This window comes from Gastrolobium bilobum, unplaced genomic scaffold (assembly GCF_033153095.1).
Source record: "Gastrolobium bilobum isolate Gb01-03AN ecotype WA unplaced genomic scaffold, APGP_CSIRO_Gbil_v1 utg79114, whole genome shotgun sequence".
Classification (NCBI taxonomy): domain Eukaryota; kingdom Viridiplantae; phylum Streptophyta; class Magnoliopsida; order Fabales; family Fabaceae; genus Gastrolobium; species Gastrolobium bilobum.
The window spans coordinates 24,287-33,499 of record NW_026895202.1 but is presented as its reverse complement, the minus strand read 5'-3'; positions in this window follow the sequence as shown (position 1 = coordinate 33,499).

Here is a 9,213-nt window from a genome sequence, read left to right as displayed (position 1 = left end):
ATTTATACAATTCATGCCTTTTTTAATAACAAATTAGAAAAAAAGAAGGATATCACATTTTTTTTGGTAATCAAAGGATATCATATTTTTAATAACAAAAGATAATACTAATACTTATCAATTACTTAGAATCACCTTTATTTGTAGTTCAAGCGTAAATTATTGTCTACATAAACATGAGAGCTGTATACAAAACTCGCCCTCACATAGGGTTTAGGGTTTTTAGAAAACCCCTCAATGAGCTTGGGCTTAGCACTGAAAGAGGAAGCCCAACAAATCTCCCCCTCTGACTTCAATGCGTCGGCTTCAACATCAACCCGACTCCTTCACAGCAGTCTTCAAATTTCCTTGCTGGAACCGGCTTCATCATCATGTTGGACCAATTATGGTCAGTGTGCACTTTGACGAGTTCGAGCTCTCTACCTTTCACCACATCCCGGATCCAGTGATACCTCACATCAATATGCTTAGTTCGAGAGTGATTGGTCGAATTCTTCGCAAGATGGATTGCGCTTTGATTGTCACAACCCATATCGTACTTGTCTTGATCATAGCCGAGTTCCATGAGGAACTTCTTCATCCACAACATCTCTTTGCTTGCATCAGTAGCGGCAATATACTCAGCCTCAGTTGTCGATAGTGCAACACATTTCTGAAGTCTTGATTGCCAAGAGACAGCTCCTCCCGCAAATCTCATCATGTATCCCGTCATCGATTTCCTCGAGTCGGAATCTCCCCCTAAATCAGAATCTGAGTAGCCTTGCAACTCGGCTTTGCCTTCTCCAAATCGGAGGTACTTGAAGATCCACTTCACTGCTTCCCAATGAACTTTGCCGGGGTTGGACATATATCGTCTTACCATTCCAAAATCATACGCTAAGTCGGGTCTAGTGAAAACCATTGCATACATCAAGCTTCTGACGGCGGATTGATACGAGATCTTCAGCATCTCATCTTTGTTTTCATTAGATCTCAGACATTGCTTCTGGTTCAGCTTTATGTGTCTGGCTAAGGGGGAGCTCACTGTTTTGGCTTTGTCCATGCTAAATATCTTCAGAATCTTCTCAACATACTTCTCTTGACTCAATCACAATAGCTTCTTTTGTCTATCTCAGATAATCTTGATTCAAAGAATCTGTTTTGCAGGGCTGAGGTCCTTCATTGCGAAGGACGAGCTCAATTCCTTCTTCAAGGCGGCTATCCTCGATTTGTCTTTCCCTACAATAAGCATGTCGTCAACATATAACAACAAAATCAAAAAATCTTTGGCCTCATACCTCTTCACAAATACGCAGTGGTGAAGTTCAGGCCGAGGTAATTGTCGAGATCCGAGATCCAGGATCTCATTGACTGATTTTCGCAAAAGGCTGTTTAGCCGACTTGAGGGAACCGAGTGCCCAACACAATGCACTCACTAACAAAGCCTGACATGGTTGGTAGATAGCTGAGTCCCTTAAGCATATTGAAAGAGGTTCGATTCCTGACTGGGTCTATAAAAATACTTTGTTGGTAGAGACAAATTTCACTTTAGTGATCTCTATGTCTCGAGATGATTAGACTTAGGCTATAGCGTGGGAGATATCCTGAGTTATAATTGGGCCCTTGCCTACAAAACACAAAATAAAGAGCAAACGACACATCATCGTAATGTCGTTTTGGTGAAGCCTGGTGGAGTTTTTCTTTTTTCCCAAATATAAAATAAAAAACACTTCGAGATCCTGAAACATTTTTAAAATAAAAAAGGTGTCATTGTTCTGAATATGGGAAAAATCTATTGTAATACGCAGGTAAATTGTGCTAATATGAGTGTGCCACGTCAGCGTGTATTGTATTGAAGAGAGAAAAATAAAAGTAATTTTTATATTTTACACTATCTCTTATTGATAAGACACAGTGTGATATACTGAATTTCAGTACATCCGATGCACTGTAGATGCTCTTCTCAAAATGCTAAAAAAAGCCTGGGTATGACACATGCATGAATATCTAATCAGCTATGTAAAAAATCATTTCAACCTAAAACCTTAAGATGTTAGGTAAAACTATTTTTAATAGTTTATATTATTCTCTAACACACCCTATCAAATAAGAGTCCTTTGGGCTTGAAACGTGGATATTGCATTGGCCTAATTTTTTTATTTTAGTTTATCTTATGCTTATTTAATTACACAAGTAGGAAACGGTGAAGATCGAACTTATCACTTTGTAGTCACTAAAACTCTGATGTCATGTTAAGAATTATTTTAACCCAAAATCTTAAAGTATTTGATAAATTTTTTTTAATGATTTATATTATTCTGCAATTTTCCTAGAGGGTAGGCATTATTATTGATTTTGGTACGGTTTGATTCTTGTATCAAATTATTCCCAAAACAGATTCCATTATTATGGAGTCCAAATCTCTCTAGTAAATAGTAAAGTCCATAATGCCAATATCCGATCATAATTCTAAGATAAAATTGATGTAAACTTTGATGATAAGGACTCCCAAATCAAAGATAATCTGCGACTGTAATGCATTATGAGGTGCTAGCCACTGTGGGAACCTTTCGACCCATACATCCACAAAAGTGAAATGAAGTTTTCATTTTGATCCTGATGTTGATATGAATTGAATACAACTTCCATGGACATCTCATTCTCATGTGAAATCATTAACTACCGTATATATTAATATTTATTAGACATACCCCTCCAAAAGATACCCATTTGAAACATGGGTTCGCTTTCTATGGGTTTATGTGCAGTAAGTCAAATACAATGTCATTCTGAGTCAAAAATTATAGTGTTTTTATAATTTTAATTTATTTTAGGGTTATTATAATTTTTATAATTATATTTTTTTAATCTTTCAATTTCAAAACAACGTCATTTTGAAAGTAAATGCAGATAACTTATCTCCAGTAACTATAGAAATATTTTTTTTTTTTTTTTTGATAACAACTATAGAAATATTTTTATGTTAAATATATCTTAACATATATAAAGAGAATATTATGGGCCCTATTAATAAATATCACTAGCTCTCTCCCTCTCTCTTCCTCTTTGTGTGCACGGCTGAGACATATCATTCGCTTATCATTACTTTTTTTTTTCCTTGTACCTAAATATAGCGATATTAATCATATATTGTTCCAAGTAGGACATGAAGCATAGAATGTGATCTACCCTCGCAATATATTCTTGCTCCATGCGTTTGTTCTTTTTTCTTTTTTAAAAAAATTCATCTGGGTATATAAAATGTTTCTATCACTGAAAGAAGTGAAAGGAACTTAAAAGAGGTTTTGTATAATAAACATATAAGTACAACCCACTTGCCAACTCCGATAAACAAGTTGTACAAATCTTCCCCAATTCACCAGCTGGAGATCGATCAACGAGGTATAGCTAGCTCATCCTTTATATATATAATTAAGCAATTAATTTTTAAAAAGGAAAAAAAGGTGAGTTGGCTACAGTTGCAGCGGCAAAAGAGAGTTGGATTTGCTTGATTGCATTTCAAAAGATGTTGGGGCCGTTGATATTTAGTGACTTTTGATAATAAAAATAATAATAATCCATTTTATAATGTGATTCTCTGCAAAATTGGATCTGAAATGGCGTTGTAATCGGCATAAAGAGGTGAGGGAGATTTATATTATTTTCTAATATATCCCTCTCATGCAATAATTTTTTTGGCTTGACGCGTGAATACATCCAATTTTTTATTTATTTTATGCTTTACTTAATTCCACTAGAAAGGACGAAGTGAGAATTGAACTCGTGATTTCGTAGTCAATAAAATTTTAATACCATGTAAAGAACTAATTCAATGTAAAAATTTAAGCAATTGGTTATGGTCTTTTTAATAATTTAAATTATAGAAAAGTATTTCTGCAGTTACGGTAGATAAGTTATTTGCATTTACTTCCAAAACGACGTCTTTTTTCTTTTGGGATTAAAACACAATGATTTCCGCCCCAAAATGACGTCGTATTAGACTTATTGCAGACACTTATCTGCAGAAAAAGCGAACCCTTTATATTATTATCTAACAACAGAGAGAGAAAAAAACCGTTGCGGTGGAACACGGTTTGGTCTCGTCCATCGCCGCCGCAACACCATTCTACTGTAGCTGTTTTATGCAATATATGTTAACCCCGTTGTAGCGGAGTGATGTTGTTGCGACAATTGCATTGTTAAACTTTGCTTGCCACTCTAACCAAATTCTTAATGTCAACATATAAACTTTCTAATATCAAATCTAGTTAAGAGATAAAATTATAAATTGAAGAAATAATGAATAGAGGATATTAGAAGACGGAATGTTATTATAGGAAATAAAAATAGGAAAAACATTTTCTCATGTTGCATAAGAATTTAATTCTCATATTGTGACCCTTCAATTTGCGTGCAAAACTTTTCTTTTTCTTTTTTTTTTTAATAAATGTGGGGTCCACCACTAGTTGAATCACAACATGAGAATACAATTCTCATGCAACATGAGAAAATCAAACCCCATAAAAATAAACAGAAATATAACGTTAAAATATCATTATATCACCAATTACATTATTAATAACCCCACATCATCATATCATTAATAAACATAAACACCAATAACAATACGCTATTATGCTATTTAAAAATACCAATAAATATAGCTATTCAACTTTATAAATGATACAAGAAAAGAAAAAAGACTTTTCAACATTATAATCATTATGTTTTTTTTTTGGTAAACATCATTATGTTATTTTAATTATAAAAAGGTTGACGAGGATTGTGAAATTAATCATAAAAAGACTAATAACTTAATGTTATAATTTTAATGAATAAATCCGTAAAATGAAAAATTATCACTTTAATTATTCATCATTTATATATGAATATATAAAAGACTAAAAACTTCCACAATTTTTTTAAAACAAAATATAAGAAAATATAACTTCCAAAAAAAAGGGAATGATACAATACAAAAGTGGAACAATGATGATAAGAGAGAAGGGAGAAAAAATATTGGGATCTATCAATGATAACGTGACCACTGTCAGGTGGGTCCAGGGATCTATCTGCCCAAAGTTGAATATTATTCATTATTCATGTATTAATCCACCTTTGTATTGTTATCATTCATATTCATTAAAAATACATATTCATTAAAATATTATTCATTATTCATGCTTGTAGTTGTCTGCATTGAGAGCCAAAGGTTTGGGAAGACAATAGAGAAAAATAAGGTAAATGATGCGTGACAAATTTAATTTATTTACTATTCAAAGTTTTTTTTATTGAATGACCCTTCTTTCAACATGATATATTTGTATGTAATCATATATATATACGTGTCCGTTTAATATTGAATTGATTGTGAAAGGATAACCAATATTTGACAATTTTTTATGAGGACTACTAATGAACAATGAGTTCGCACGCATGCTATGTAAATGATATGTGTTTTTTTCATACCAAACTGAACTCATGAAAGTCACAAGATTTGTCTTAGAAGTCATTTTGAATTTTTTTATATATTATTTCTACATTAATTAATTAGTGATAACTTAATTATTGAATAGCATTCATGTGTATAATATGAAGGAATGGTTCCTCTCGTCTTCCATCATTTACCTCTTAACATTTGATTAATGAATTATTGAACTCTTATAATTGACTCAGTTGATTTAAGTAAAGATAAACAAATAGAAATTGTTAAATTAAAGATATGTATATATGGTCAATGACCAAGAAATAAGAGCATGGTTGTTCAACTTATCTGAGTCATGAGTTGATTAATGAGGGTCGTTCTTCCAATTAAGTTGTACAGCTGCTTAGACTTGGGAGACTTCCCATGTGACCACCCACATAAAATTATGTCATTTTCTCTTACTGGCCCCTTAAATCAAGGTTATCCTAAACCATTTTAAATCACACACAAAGACTAATAGTTGTCACGATTTCATCCGAATAATTAAACACTCTCCAGTCTTTGTTTTAATTTATTTATTTATGGATTTGACTCATGTAATTAAAAATTTACGAGGTATGCGGTAATTACATTGGACAATATCACTCTTATTGACAGATCAAGTAGCCGTTGTTCATTGCACGTGATTTTTAATAGTTTGTAATTTTATAAACTCCGATTATGTTTGAAATGACATCCTTAAATTTTAGGTACGAACAAGATGAGTGTGGGGTGTAATTACCTTATATAGTCGAACTTAGTTCTTTGTTTCTATCTGTTTTTAAGTGTAAAGAATACGGGCATGCATTCCAAAATTTTGCAAATAATACAAACGAAAGACAATAATTGAAGCCTAGGCGAGGAGGGTCTCTACCAGCGCAAGTTGCATTTGTTAGTTGAAAGGGTGGGGTGGGTGCCCCACAACAAAATTTTGGAAAAGCTTGAGTGGGTCCTTTTTTGAGTCAGACAGATCAGCCCGTCATTGTTGAATCTCGAGTCTTAAGTCTTGAACCATGAAAATGGAAATAATTAAAAATATTTAGCTACTTTTGGACTAATCAAAGATATAAAATAATCTGAATTCCAATGCCCTTTCGCTCCCATCCAAATTCAACATTTCTTTGACTTGCTTACTTAGAAAAAATATATAAGGAAAAATGTATATTATTTTAAAGGATGTAAAGTTGTGTCATTCTAAGTGAGAAAAAGAGATAGATAAAGAAAAATAGAGAATGGACAAAAAAATATAAAGATGTGGGTCCCACCCATGGTAGTTAAAATCCTGATTTAAATATGCGATTTTACGATTTTTTTTAATCAAAATGATTTCATCAAAATTTCAAACGCTTTTATGATTTTTTTTACGTTAGAATTTTACATTTTATGATTTTTTATCCTCCTTCCGATTTTAGCTAAAATCCCGATTTTAACTACCATGGTCTCACCTCTTTGTGAGAGTGAAATGACACAATTTGTATCTTTTAAAAGGACAAACACTTTTTCCAAATATATAACATATTTTTTGAAGGGAAAAATGTTTCCACAGAGTTACTGCAGATAAGTTATCTGCATTTATTTCCAAAACGACGTTGTTTTGATATTAAAATTTAAAAAATTATAAATATAAAGACTATTATAACCCTGAAATAAATTAAAATTACAAAAATACCATGATTTTCGTTGCAAAACTACGTCGTATTGGACTTACTGCAGATAATTATCTGCAGTAACCGCAAAAAAAAACCCTATTTTGAATCGGTTATGATTATTTTATACCGTTATAAATTATATTTTCAATTTTGATATTGATTTTACCTATACTTAATTATTTTTATTTATTTTATATGTGAATCATTAAATACAAATAAATTAATGATTGAAATTGAGATAAGATTTCTGATTCTTATATCAATATAAGAATTATTTGTCTCATTTCAAATATTATGAAATTTTTCGTATTTTTTATTGTGAAATTAATATACATTTCAATGAAATTATATCATTTTATCGATTAAAAAAATTAAAACATTTTTAAATTTATACTTATCCTTTATTTATTTATTTTTGTTAAATAGGAGGTTCTAAAAAACAAAACAAAACAAAGTTATCGTTACAAAATTAAATGAGTTAATTTAACCCAAACAGCATCAGTTTGCAAGAGCAAACTAAACTCTGCAAGAAGAACTACAACATCACAACAAAATATATCTCTTAATAATTCATATCAAATAAAATAAAATAAAAGTATTCATGTAGCGTAAATAAAAAAATGAAATGATTGTTAATATGTTAATTATTTTAATGAAAATATAATTTAATCAAATATAATTATATTTTAATTATTAAAAGTTTTCAATAAATTTTAAATTTTTATTAATTATCTTAAGTGAAAAAATTAAAAAAAGGGAGTAAAAACAAATTTATTAAATCTCACTCTTCTACAGTATATTTCTTTTCTTTGTACAGCTGTTTTTATATCAAATATCAGTAGTAATATTAATAAGAAAATGATGGATGAGATTGGTAGAGGAAATGAAGAGAAATCAAACTAGAAAATTTAAGAGGTACATTATTCTCGATATAAAACATAGAATGTGCAGATAGAGAAAGAAAGAAAGAAGAAAGTGAAATTAATCGAAATATATATATGCACTTATATGGGAATAGGGTTTGGCCAGTTAGAAGCGACATTAAGTGATGCATCTTTTTTGTTTTGTTGTTTTCTCTGGGAATGGTAATGACCACTATTTGAAACCATGAGATGGAAAAAGCAGGTTAGGCCTTTCGCTGTAAGTATGAAAACATGCTCTGTAATTAATAATAGGATTGATGACAACACGAAAACATGCTCTGTAATTAACAATAGGATTGATGACAACATGAAAACAAAATTCGCTCTAAAAAACAAAATTCATGGCCACTTACTCTCTCTTAAGTAAGTCTTTGTAAACCAATTTATTTTATTTATTTTATTTTAAATTTAAATAATAGGATTGTAATTATTATAGTTAGAGTTTAGGATTAATTTGTAGATTGCCTAAATACATTAAGATAGTAAATAATGACATTAAGGTAATTGATGTTATAATAGAATTATAATAATAATTAAGTTTAGATTAATTACGTAATAGTATTAAGGTAGTAAATAATGTAGTGATATTAAGTTAGTAAAATAAATTTATTTTCAATTTAAAATTTAGTGAATTTTTTAATTATTAATAAAAGGTGATTAAACACATTACCTAGATGCATATAAGATGCAAATCAGTGCAGGAAAACAAAAGCTTACTTCATCACATCCAGATCTTTATCATAAGAAATTGCTACACCTAAATTTTCACAAGGTTCGACATTAATAACTCTTTAGTGTCATTTGAGAAATTAATTGGTTTTCTTGGAGCCTCAGTTTGCCGTGAATCTTCTCCTTCAATCCATCGAAAGAAGTGTCATGGGCAATATGTATTACTCTTTTTTGACTATTGAATGTCGACATACCACTTGAACCTACAATTATTTATGACCATTGCGAGAGGCAATTGCATGAATTATTTGCATATGTAAACTTATTTTCAATAGAGTAATGGAAAATACGAAGAAGGAGATAAAGAGGATAAATTAACTAGCTCAAAATGTATTACCAAATTTCTAGGGTAAAGGAGGGTGAGAGTGAATCCTCTCATGTTAAAATTTCACATGATCTGGTCTTGTAAAATTTTTGTGACTATTTGTCTCTTCACATGTATTAAATAAATGTGGTCCAATTATCATTA